General features: G+C 40.1%; 1 protein-coding gene across 1 annotated transcript in view; it reads right to left on the bottom strand.

Annotated features, from left to right (window-relative positions):
• The window catches only part of SKAP1 (src kinase associated phosphoprotein 1), a 275,793-nt gene that overhangs the window by 217,109 nt on the left and 45,059 nt on the right, over positions 1 to 13,625 (bottom strand). The window lies entirely within an intron of this gene.

Genomic DNA, 13,625 nt, shown 5'->3' with positions numbered 1-13,625 from the left:
CCATCAGTATTTATGCTCACATAAAAATAAAGCAAAGCCTCTCTCACCCTCTTCATATCCCTCCATCTGCTGTCTTCTTCCCTTCACATCACAGTGACATTTTCAAAAATTGTTGTCTGTAGTTTCTGTTTTCTCCCACTCCCACCTCCCACTCACTCCTCAATATACTCCAATCTTGCTTATAGTAACCACATGTTAATTCTTGCTATGGACATAATTCTATGCCACTAAACAGAATGAATACTTTTCTATCCTCATCTTGACCTCTCAAGAATGTGTATGTTCATTTGAACACTTTTTTTCCTTGGGAGAGAGTTCAGAGTTTTTTTTTTTTAAGTCAAATTCTTAAAAGAATCTATAACCTAAAGTAAAAGATTAAGAAAAAGGCAATACATGGGCAATAATGAGGCGTATCTTTTAACACACACATGACTGAAATAAGGTGAGGCTACTTTAGAGACAAATATCATTCCAGTGGATATCTGGGTTATTTCTTTATAAGACTAAAGTTCAGGAAACAGAGAAGTAAGAGATAAGTGGGAGTATGCTGCCATAATCCAGAGATGCATTTGTGGGAAATTATCAGAGATAAAGAAGAGAAGATGAATTATCAGAGATAAAGAAGAAGATGGAGAAGCCTCCTGGTTGACTTTTCTTATTCCTTTCTTTTCCCAGAAGAGTTCTGGGTAGTCAATCAGGTGAAGAGAAATGTAAGATACTTGGATGACAAGGCATGGAAAGTTCAGGACAGCTATGACAACTGCAGTGGAGAGGGGGAGAGGGAGGGGTGGGAAAGGCAAAGCTGCAGCAGCTGGAAAAAAGGTTGTCCATGTCAATAGGAAGGCATATGTAGCTTGAGAGCAGCAGTAACTTAAAACAAGTTTTATATATTAGTATGACGAGTCGATCTCCCCGTAGCAGATGGTGCAGCTTCCCACTCTACCTGGCCACGGTGAAGAGTTTTCCACCAAACTCCTTTTTTTTTTTTTAAAGATTTTATTTATTTATCTGACAGAGAGAGAGACAGCGAGAGAAGGAACACAAGCAGGGGGAGTGGAAGAGGGAGAAGCAGGCTTCCCACCAAGCAGGGAACCCGATGCGGGGCTTGATTCCAGGACTCCATGATCATGACCTGAGCCGAAGGCAGACGTTTAATGACTGAGCCACCCACGTGCCCCTCCACCAAACTCTTTTCTCTAAAACACAGTTAATCAAGCAAATCATCAAAGGGGCGAGCCATTTTCCATGTTCTTGCTGTTTCCCATCTCCTGTGGAGGCATTGCTCCAGCCCTTGATTCCAATCATTACTCATCCTCCATTTCAATATAAATAGAAATTAGAATGTAAGCCTGGTGCAAGTGTGTGTGTGTTGGGGGGGAGGGCAGGAAGGTGTGGGTGTACTTCTCCTTCCAAAACGTATATGATGGCAATAGCAGGAGTTTCGCTAACTGATATTATTCTCATTTATTGACCGAGAAAAAAAAAAAATGGAGCCATGCTTGTGGCAGTTAAAAGGCCAACTTTTGGCAAATTGATAAATAGGTGAAACATGTTATTGATAATTTCAATCTCTGCTTTTCCCCACAATCCCCACTCCAATGCACACACATATTTTCAGGCCCATTCTTTACCTACTGTAGAGTGATGCTGGTTTCCTGGTTTCTCTTCTTAGTTAAGAAGATCTTATAAGTTCACACACACTGAGAGTATCGCTTCTGCCAATCATAGTCTTAGCCTAAGAAGGCTGGTTACAGAGAAAGAATTCAACTTAAAAGTATTAAATAAAGTAGCAGGTCTACCGAGCTGATGCTAAATAGCAGAATCTGCCTTAATCTTGATGACACTGTAATTAAATATTTCTGTCAGTAAAAAATCAGATGTAGAACTTGATGTAGAATGGCATGAAGTGAAATGTTAGTTTCCTTCACTTTCAGAAGGTGTAAAACAATCCTGCTACCCTACCATGTTACTCTAAGTCTTAATTGTGCAACAATCCTAAAGAAAGTTTGTGTACGCACATGCATGCGCGCACACACACACACACACACACACAGGATACGTCTAAAAGGCAAGGCCAAAAGGTGAGCAATCTCGTCCCTCACTGGAGGGCACCATGGATTAGTCTCCGCTGGGCACAATACATCGAAAGTCCTGATCTTGTCTCATTAAACATATCCTATGGGTGGCCTTCATCACATTCTCTGGAAAGATGACCCCACACTAGAGAATTCTATACTCCTTAGGAGGCATTTAGTCAAATCCTGCCCCCATCTTCTAATTCTTATCCTTCACTCTGAAAACAATTATCCCTTAGCTAGAGACTCCAACAAGTCTGAAACTAGACATTTTAAACCAAAATACAAACACCACAATAGAATTACATAGAAGAAAAGGCATACAGACACACACGCGCACGCGCACGCACACACACACAGAGTTGTGTTTATCCTAAAGGCCTCTGAGAATTTCATATCAGGCCTGTGCAGATAGATAACAAACACTTCTTTAATCTTCCCTTTGAAGCTTCAGCTTCAATATGAAAAGGAAGCTATCACTCCGCTGTAATATCCATACTCAACATCATCGGGTCCATGCAAATGACATTTGGAGCCGGAAAAATATGAGTACAGAACGAGAAGACAGAAATTGCTGCAACCATATTGATGATTATTGTTTTCACATTCAGTCAAAATAAATCTGTCTTTATGTGATCCTCCAAAAATGAAAATGGAAGAACAAAATTTCCTAACATTTTGTCGGCTCTGCAAAATAGGGTCTAGAAAATTCAGAGTTACATTACATGGGAGGCAAAGTTTACTATTTGTGCTTCTAAATTTAGAGATTTTCAGTGAACTTTAGTTTAGGGAAAAGTAACAACAAAATAAATGGGATTCACTATAGTGAGGGGATCTTGAGACTTCTACAGAAGCAGTAACAGCAATGACAAATAACAAAAATGTTAAGATTTCTCACTTATATTGTGGGCACTGTCCTAAACACTTCTCTTATATGAACTCATTCCTCCACACTATAGCCCTCTTATTATGTCCATTTTATAAATAAGGAAACCAAAGTATTGAGAGGTGAGATGACTTGACCATGGTTTACACAGCTGGTAATAATGCAGACAAGTTTCTAATCCTAACAACTAGTTCCAGAGTGGGCACTGTAATAACAAATTAAGAAGGAAAGTCTTGAAAATATAATCTAACTTAAAAACATTCAGAAAAAATAATTTTTTCTCTAAAGACTTTCTATTATCCTAACAGAATTCAGTCACTCAGTTGACAAATACTTGTTGAATGTCTTCTATGTGACAAGTCCTTTGTTCTGGTTCCTTGGATGAAACGGTGACTAAAGTACACATTGTCTGTCTGCAGATATATTTCAGTATCTTTCAAATGGCAAACAAACTTCTAGTTTGTCACTCAAGAATCACAAAACATTAGATTCCTGTTAAAAATGAAGCTATCAACTCTTAACCATTAGATGGGGGCGTGGTTTGAGGTGGGTATCAAACTCTTGACCATGAAACTAACCAATGAACATGGTTATTGAGATTAAAGTACTTAGAGCTTTCACCACTCAGCCAGCTAATTAGATCCTGGTGAAGGAGGTAAAACAAACAACTGTAACTACCCCCATATTATTTGCAAACATCTAGGAAGGAAAAATAGTTCCATTTCCTGATTATAATTTTAAAAAAGCATATTCAGCACTTTTATATGTTTTATATGTATTATTTTATTTAATCTTCATCACAACCCTATGAGGTCAGTACTATTATTATTCCCATTTTACAGATTAAGAAACTGAAACTCAAGAAGGTCAATCAATTTGACCACAACCACATAGCTATTAAATGGCAGAACCCAGATTTGTACCCAGGTCTCCTTGGTTCCAGAGCTCAAGCTCTTAAATCCCACAGTAACTGTTTTTCTCTTGATTGCAATATAGAAAACAAATCTATTATTGCCAGACAGCTTAGTATTAGAGAGTAGTTCGATCAGACATCTTTAACTTAGAGTTCACAGTTGAGCTTTAGAACTGAACTGAACTTAGAGTTGAACTGAGTTTAGAACTGAACTCACATGAACTCCTAAAAATCGTGGGTGGAAAGCAACACATGCCCTTGAAGAAGAGTCCATAAACCTCATTAGATTCCAAAAAATGCCAATAACTCTTTCCCTCCAAAATGATGAGATCCTCTGGATTAGATGAATAAGACTGTAATGGCATTATAAAACTAGCTACCCACAAAGGCCAACATCTGTAATGTTATAAATCTAGAACATCTAAATGAATTTTTTTGCAACTAAAGTATTAAACATGTTATTCTACCTGTGACTTATGGAAATTTAAAACACATCATACATTCTCTGCCTCGTTAAACCACCTGCTAAACAAAATCAAATCTCTTCTTGATGACTCAAGGATATAAATTTGAACTTTGGTTTTTGTACCAAAACAGTGGTGCCTCCTACATGAATAGGCTGTCTGCACTACTCGCTATCCAGAGATGACTTCTATTTCGCTCTTGACCATCTTTTGGTAATGACTATCTCAAAACAGATGGCGAAGAATGAAGTGCTATGCTGATATTAAAAATGGAATTCAAATGGAAACCTCATTGAGCAGGGCTTTCTACAGCAAGTTGATAACACTAGGAAAACCCCTTGCAATTGACCTTGATCAGTGAGCCACATGGTAGAGACTGATACATGCCCCCAAGGAAATGGCTTTTCTGAACAATGCTAATAATCTGTACCCTGTAGATATTTCCTATAACTTCTTTTCTTACTTTGGAAGATTCACTTGATTTCAAATCTTTCTAGGAGCTATGCTCCATTTCAGAAAAATGGGCAAGTGGCAAAGGGTCATACCGCCCGCGACACCCAAGAACAGAAATGGGAAAAGAGCACCATCTGGTGGAAGTCCCTGGTGGAGGCTTCAGAGGCTGGGACCTAGGATCAGGGCGTCAGCCTCAGCAACAGGCAGGGATGGGAAGGCCTCTGGAGGGGAGCTGGTGCCCCCTCTAGCCCCAGTACCTTTAATCCATCAAAAGGACGGGAACTAGTAACTGCCTACAAGCAGCTTACAATCTAAACGAGATATTTATACATCAACAGATGTCAATCTAAGGTAGGAAATAACAAATACTATGGTAACAACAGACAAGCACATAACTCAGGTTATAGAAGGACCTGCCATAAGAAGTTCCTAGGTTCTTTCTTTGGGTGTAATATTTCTGTGGTCTTGAGTCTATACCCACAAGTTTTCGAAACCCACCCTGGAAGACAACACAATATTCTCCTACTTATGAAATGGTCACAATTAAACTTATATTAAGTAATAAACAAGCAACATTATCTAATGTTGACAGTATTGATTTTTTTTTCAGAACTCTGTTCCCAGACCATAAAAAAGAAATAAAAGAAATAAGACCTTACTTATCACTGGAGTTTTCTGCAACACTTTCACTACATAAAATCCCTGCTATGCTCAATCCAACATCCACCCTGGATACCAATAGCAAGAAATCTGGGTGCTTTTCTCAATTAGTCAATGATTATGGTCTTTCACCACAATACTGAGAACTTGCATTCAAATATTCCTTCACCTATGTTCAAGCATCAAGACTGCAAATTGTGGTTGAATGTCTATATAATCCCCATACTCTCTGCATGTAATAGGCAACCAATTAGAACTCAATGAACTATTAAAGAAAAATTCCAGCCAGGTATGTTGTGACAAAATAAAAGACCCTAAGAGTTGAGATTTGTTTTTTTTCTTTCTATAGATAAAGGAGAGCATCTGAAGGATTGGTTGGTTGGTTGCTTGTTTTAAGGATAGGAAATGATGTCCACTGTGATCAAACAAGCAGAAATATGCAGACTGGATGGGAGGGAGACAACCCGAGAGGCCGTTTACTGGAGACCAAGAAGAGAGACAAGAGATGTGATAACACACGTGGACGTGGGCTGGGAACAGAGCAACAAGAGGAAAAACAGAGTTACAAATGTGTATGGGAGAGAAGAGGCAGCACTTATATACAAAGAACTCCAGCTGATTATCATATTTTAAACTGCAGTATCTTTGGCTGTTATGCTGTCACTTTTGTCTCTGCTGATGCTTGGAACCTCATTTTGTTTTATTTTTTGCTTGTTTCAGGTTAATAGCTACTCTTGGACCACCAAGACTCCTAGTTATCTGATTCATGAATAACTGACGTATGCATGACACTGTGACTGTGGACCCTCTAGTCATTGAATTTTACAACTGGAAGCTCACTGAAGGTCATTTAATCCAGCCCATCCCTTTCCAGATGAGAAAATGAAGTATGGAGAGGTTACGTGATTACGTCATAGACATTTAGAAGTCCACATTGTGAAGCTACCACAGTTTATCTTGGGCAGGCAGGTTCAAAAACATGATAGTCACTTGAAAATTCCTTTGGTATTTCCCTTATTATGAACATGTTTACATTATCCACCTGAGAACAAATGTTACACAAAAAATATTTAGGCTGGATTAGTTCTCAGAGCTCATCGAGGCAGAGTGGATTTCTCAACATTAACATGCCAACATACCATCTGTATCTCAAGTTATGAAGACTGCATTCGCTCTCTCAGACATTAATAAATCTCCACTACTTGCAGATACTCTGGTAGAGACTGAGAGTATGGAAAGCCCCAACTGTGGGCCAGTTGGGCTGGAGCAGTCAAACTGTGCTGAAGTGATAGGTTTGGCACAAAACACACACAAGGTAAAAACCAGGGCCAGAAGAACTCAGGTCTGGCTAATGCCAGAAGCTGTCTGACCGCCTGAAGATAAGGGCTGCTGAGGGAGGATCTGGGATCAGATAAAGGAAGATGTCTGGCATGGGAGGGGAGGGTCACTGAGAGGCCAGGCCCAGGATGCAGAGCGGTCAGAGCAGGTGACAGAGGCCCGAAGCAGACATGTTTGAGGAAGGGATAGTGCAAGATTCTGAGTGGGTTCCAACCTTAAAGCCGGTTTTATCTTGTGAAGCAGGTGATAATGTTATGTAAGGGTGATATGATAAATCTGCTAAGGATTGGGGAGGGGGTGGGAGGAAGAGGGACATTAGAAAGGTTGCTACTAGGGTCATGTAAGGTCACTGCCAGGTATCATTAAGGGCTCAACTGAGATGGGAGACCAAGCCTTACAGTAGAGGCACTCCGACTGTGTCATTTTTCTTCAGCACTGAGTGGCTGCCCAAATACAAGAGCAGAGATGTAGACAGTTGAATTGATCTGAGGTTAGGATTCTTCTAGGCTTGGGAGATAAAAGGACAGAAGAGTAAGAGTGCACTGGAGGACATGTCCTGGTGCTCAGGCTGAGGGGGAGAAAAACCAATGGTCCAAGACTTGACTATTGTGTCTGTACATATTAGAGACTTTTAACAATCAGTAAGAAACAGGGGACAGCATTATTCTGCTCTTCTCTTCCAGGACTACCCTCTGTCCCACCAGTCCCGAATCTCTCCTATCTCATGCTCCCTGTTTCAATGGTTGACATCTTCATGACCCCAGTTGAAACGTGGGGACTGCCCCTTCATCTCTTTCTCTATGACTGCGTACATCCCATCAATCACCAAGACCTGGACGTTCTACTCCCCTGATATCTTTTAAATCTACCTCTTCTCCATCCCTACAGGCATTGAATTCATTCAAGCCTTCAGAATGCCTGACCCAGATTGATGTTCCCACGTCCACCTGCCACCCTGCTCCTCTCTGACCCATTCTCCTCAGGGTTGATGGAGAAGGAAGGGCAGTGGTGAGCAATGGCTTTGCAGACATATCTGGGTTGGAGTCCCAGCTCTTCCATCTTCTAGGCTGCAAACTTTGGTGGCAGCCTCAGTCTCCTCATCTTTTTTTTTTTTTTTTAAATCGAAGTATAGTTGACATGCCGTGTTAGGTTAGTTTCAGGTGTGCAACATAGTGATTCCACAAGTCTACATGTTACACTGTGCTCACCAGGAGTGCAGCTACCACCTGTCACCATGCACCGCTGTTACAATATCACTGACTGTATTCCTTGTGTTGTACCTTTTATTCCTATGACTTATCCATTCCATAAATGGGAGCCTCTATCTCCCACTCCCCTTCCCCCAGTTTGCCCATCCCCTACCCACTCCCTTGGTTTCACCTTAAAAATAGAAATAATAACTACACCTGCCTCGTGTGTTTTTTGGGAGGATTAACCGAGCCAATGCACATGAAGAACTGAGCACCAGGCCCAGCACCTGGCAGGCCTTCAGTAAATGTCAGCTGTTCTGTCATTAGCACCATCGTTACTCTAATGACCTAAAGTCCAAACCCAGTCTTGTCACTGCCCAGCTTAAAGCTCTGCAGAGGCTTACTCCAGCCCCAGCCTCCAGGTCCTCCTTCCCCTGCTCTGTTTACACTGCTGCTCTCACAGGTCTCCGCTCTCTCTGCCAGCACACTTTCTCCATTGTGCCCCTTCTTCTCCCAGTGAACCTTTGAGGCTCAGCTCTGTCCCCTGTGTAAGGTGCTCCCATGGCCCCTCTGTGCACACCTCTCAGCAGCACCTATAACCCTGCACCACAATCCTCTTGTCTCTCTACATCACTGAGCCCTCAAGGGGCAGTGGCACAGAGACTGTGCTCAATAAATGCTTGCTAAGAAAATGAATGGACTTGAGAAACAGAAGGGCTGTCTGAGTTCAGCATGAGTGCATTTCAGAGAGAGTCAGAGACGAGGCTGGAGATGCAGACAGCAGGCAAGGCTCTCCAGGTAACACCATGGGGTATGGATTTTATCCCAAAGAAGATGGGGAAAGAAACTTTCATTTTCCTCTTAATTACTCACACAAAGACAAGAGGGTAAAACAGAAAGAGAATTAAAAGAGGAGAAGAAAAGGAAAAGAAAAAAAATAAGAAAACCTTGTTAAATTAAAACCTCCATCCAAATGAAGAATCGCCCCCCGCAAAAAACTAGTTTCAAAGAATAACCACAATATGACTAGCAAAACTATACTTCAAAAGACACGACCGAATACACATTGTAGTGGCAAGAATCCAATATATAAATACAATCAATTTGTTTCTTCATTAAAAGCTTTCATGAAGAAAATGATTTAATACAAATGCTAAAGCTACTGACACAGATTAATTGAAAAATAACAACAGACTCCTAATTAAAGACATAATATTATTTCACTCATTCATTCTGTTCTAAAACTGAATAAATATATAAAAATAGAATCGAGAAGGCAGGCTTCTGCTGGTAACCACTCCAAGAGCTACAATGAATTACAGATATTTTTTAAAAATTTCATATCCTTATGTATATGCATTCTTCCAGTTAGGAACTGAGATGCACATAGAAATTCAAAAATCATTTTTAAATTGTGTCAGTTTTGCCCTCAAGATTTTTCCTAATTGTACAAGATTCTATACTAAAATATCATTCTTGGCCATTTATTTTTTTGAATAGTATCTACAGCAGTCAAATTAAACCCCTACAAGAGGTACCTAATTATCTGAATCATAAAAAATGAAACTACTTTTATCTAAAGGCCAATGACTATGTGATCAGTTCTACGGCTGTATCAAAACAGGTCAGGGGTCACCAGTAGTTCAACTATAATCAACCATTCAATCCCAGGACTTCCTGACCCATCGTGGGGCCAGGACTTTGGTTCTGTCGTACTTCAAGGGATTCTCCAGCATCAGGAAATGTCTCCCCATGTTGCCAGGCCACCAGGAAGCAAAAAGCCTGCAGGCAAACATCAGGCCAAGGGAAGGACCAAAGCCATTTCCTGCTGACCATATCCCTATCCCTCACCCTACAATCCAGTTGGGTTGAAATATTGTCAGTTACTTGCTGGTCCTAAGCCTTGCCAGTAAAATTTTCCTGTCAGTTATCCCCAGTCATATTTGGGGACCCACCTCACCACCCAACTAACAGCCTCAATTCATACTTGCCAGTCAAATCCTTCATCCTTCCCCTCTACTATTCAAATTCACTGAAAACCAAAGTAGTATCTTTGTACCTTTAAAAAAAAAAAAAAAAGAGGAAGTCTTCTGATGAAGATTTTTACATATACTTGCCTGATTTTAAGAATCTCCTGGAATCCTTACTGATCACGCCAGACCTGGTAAATTAGCATCTAGGTAGAGACCTAGAAATCTGTATTTTTAACAAGATCCTCAGGTAATCCATATGATGGGGCAAATTTGGAAAACAATCTGAAGGAAATGGGTATTTTGCTAACAGCTGTCTATTAAGAAAATTCTAGACAGTTAGCCCCCAGTTCAAGCATAGACTGTGTCCCATTTCCAGTTGTTTGGACCTTGGAATGCATTTTCCTAATGAAACAAAGTAATAGTGTTAAGTTTTCTGGACCAGCTTCAGAAACCTATTAAGTCTTGTTAACAGATCTAAAGTATAGTAAATACAATCCTTCATTTACAAACCAATCACATTTCAAAATTTGAAGCATAAAGTTGGCTATTTAGAATACATTTTTCCATAAAGCTCTGAGAAGTGGTTAGGTTTCCCGGCTATCCATAAATGCTTGTTAAACCCATAATAAGCCAAACCCAGCTATCGAAATGTGAATATAAACACGAGGTTGGTGTCCTCAAAGGAAAAGATAATGAGAGGGAGAAATGGTATGTCTTCTTTCTCTGGGCATAGGAAACACAGGCAAACTTTGACATTCTTACCCTCTGCCTTTACAACTATCTCTGGTCTCCCAGTGGCCAAAGATTGCCCAGGTGCCAAGGATTCATGTGTTATCCATGACTCTCTACTAAAGTATCAGCTTGCACATCCTTGCACTGAGCTGTCCTTCCCCATATTACCTATTGCCCCTCCAAAATTCAGTCAAACTCTCGTTTCCATAATTTGGTTCCATCCTATCTTTTTTGGCTTATCTCTCCCATTACTCCCTTATACCTAATAAACGGAATCATCCTTTGGTTCCCTAATATGGCTAACCATATCCTCTCTGTATCTTTGTTTCTGCTATTTTTGGGTACAATAAATCTCACCAAAAACCCATCCCTTTCAACCCACAGCCAAGTCATGATGCCATCTCACAGCCCTGAAGGCTTCTCATAGCCCACCAGCCAGAAGTGACTCCTTTCACTGGGATTTCACAGCACAATCTATGTATACCTCTTCTAAAGCTTTAGCCACAATATATATTGAGATATAGTTATTTGTACGGGCTTTTTTACCTTTCCCATTGGATTTTAAGTTTCTTGGGAATATTTTGGGGAGTATCTAATCATGTAACATAGATTATATTAGGTACTTTTATATGCATAACAGAAATCCTACAAAGTGGATGTCTCATATAATTATTTGATTTATCCTACTCAAAAATAAGTTACAGGAGGACTGGAACCTGTGTCATATTCACCACAAAAATGTTTTGCATATAGCATTTGCTCAATAAACATTTGTTGAATCAGTTAAGTGCTATTATTCACTTTTTGTGAAGCAATTGAGCCTCAGAAGAGTGGTGATCTAACAGTCCTACTGCCTGGGTTCAAATCCAAATTCTAGAATCTAACATTTGTGTAACCTTGAGCACATTGGTTACCTCTCTGAACCTCGGTTTTCTCATCTGATCTTTCTCATTGATATCCATCTCATGCACACAGAATAAATGAGATAGTGTGTATAAAGCTCTTGACAATGGGCCTGGCATATAGTATGTTTGTGGTGAATGTTGGCTGTGACTGTCATTCTTAAATTGCAAATCTGAGAGTCTCTGAATCCCTCATACTTCCCAAGGAAAAGGGCCCTGTGATACCTTGACTAACTTCAGTGTACCTAACACGATTCATCGCCCACAACAGAGGTTCACAAGTCTGGTCACTGAATTTCCTAAGCACTCTCATCTTTTTTTTTTTTTTAAGATTTTATTTATTCATTTATTTGACAGAGAGAGAGCACAAGCAAGCAGAGAGAGAGGGGGAAGCAGGCTCCCTGCTGAGCAGAGAGCTCGATTCGGGGCTCAATCCCAGGACCCTGGGATCATCACCTGAGCCGAATGCAGAGGCTTTAACCCACTGAGCCACGCAGGTACCCTCTCAGCACTCTCATCTTAACCAAAAATTAGAAGAAAACCATTCAACACAGTTAATGTACACCCAGAAGTCTCTTAACCCTCCAGGTGAATTTGTATTTTAAAAGAAGCTGTTGAGCCTAAATACATTTCTAAATGGTGAAAAGCTATATAACAAATGGGAACCAGATATCTCAGACCTTCTAGAGAAGGCATCTATGAGCAGTGGTCTCCATGCTGGCTCGGGTCATGAGTCTGGCTGCTCAGTGGCCCGAAAACTTCTTGAAAAACAGGGCTATATGATATGTGACACTTTTGATTGCCTGGCATGATGCCCAACAAAGAGTAAACAAATAACCAACACATATTTGTTGAGTAAATTAACTTCTTCCGGTTTGTAATCCTCACCCTGCTCTTAGGTGATTCCATTTCTCTTTATGACCAACATAAAAATCAATCATGATGACTGATGTTTTGAGAAGGAGGAAGTGAATGGTTTACTCAAGCACCATCGCTTCGGGAAACTAGTCCCACAAACACAAATGTTTTATTAGATAGTCACACAGAGTGTAGATAATCCTTTTCTAATGAAGGATTCAGCCTGTGTCAGTTCAGTGCAGCTCAAAAGGATAATATCTAAGAAATGAAAGTTGTTCTCAGTCAGTGATACCTCATCTAATGAAGACCTCGAGAGTGAACTTCCTTTATTTAAAAAAAAATACATATTTTAACAAAATCATCATAAATTACTCCGAGGACTGCTGTATTTCATATGGCTTTCATGCGCATTTATGAGTGTGTATGTTTGGCACAGAGGAAAACATCTCACACACAGCTGTTTATTTGCACAGGAGTGACCCAATGCTTCACAACACAATTAGAGCCTAGTTTCCCCTTTCTACATCTCCTTTCCTCACAGTTCCAACTCCTTACCCACCTGGAAACCAAATACGCTTTCACTATTTAATCTCTGTCCCTTTTTAAACAGGAAGGGCTCTGATCTCAATGATTTAGGATTAAATAAATAATCACTGCAGAGCTAGAAAATACAAATAAACAAAAAGGAGAAATTAAAAATTACTCAAACTCCACTTTCCAGAGATTATCATCATTAATATTTTGGTGGGGGCAGGGCGCCTGGCTGCCTCAACTGGAAGAGCATGTGGCTCCTGATCTGGGGGGTCAGGGGTTCAAGCCCCACGTTAGGTATAGAGAGTACTTATATACATGAACTTAAATAAAACATTTTGGTGGGTTTTCTAGAGACATTTTTCTCTGAGGTTTTTACATATATATTTAACCTACGTTTTCATTTATAGTATATCTTATCATTCCACATCAATGAATCTTCTATAATATGCATGATTAAATTATTTATTTATTTTTAGGTTTGCCTGTCAACAGAATGGAAGAACAGAATAAACTGGAACAGGGAGAAACTTGAGACAGAGAACCAGAAAGGAGAATTTTGCAATGCCCTGAGTAAGACTTTATGGAGGTGGCAGTGTAGCCAGTGACAAAGGGAGAGGAGAAGACAGATTTAGGATAAAGAATCAATA

The sequence above is a fragment of the Lontra canadensis genome, unplaced genomic scaffold (assembly GCF_010015895.1).
Source record: "Lontra canadensis isolate GAN:19392208 unplaced genomic scaffold, GSC_riverotter_1.0 scaffold43, whole genome shotgun sequence".
Lineage (NCBI taxonomy): Eukaryota > Metazoa > Chordata > Mammalia > Carnivora > Mustelidae > Lontra > Lontra canadensis.
This window is presented reverse-complemented; position numbering and strand designations above follow the sequence as displayed.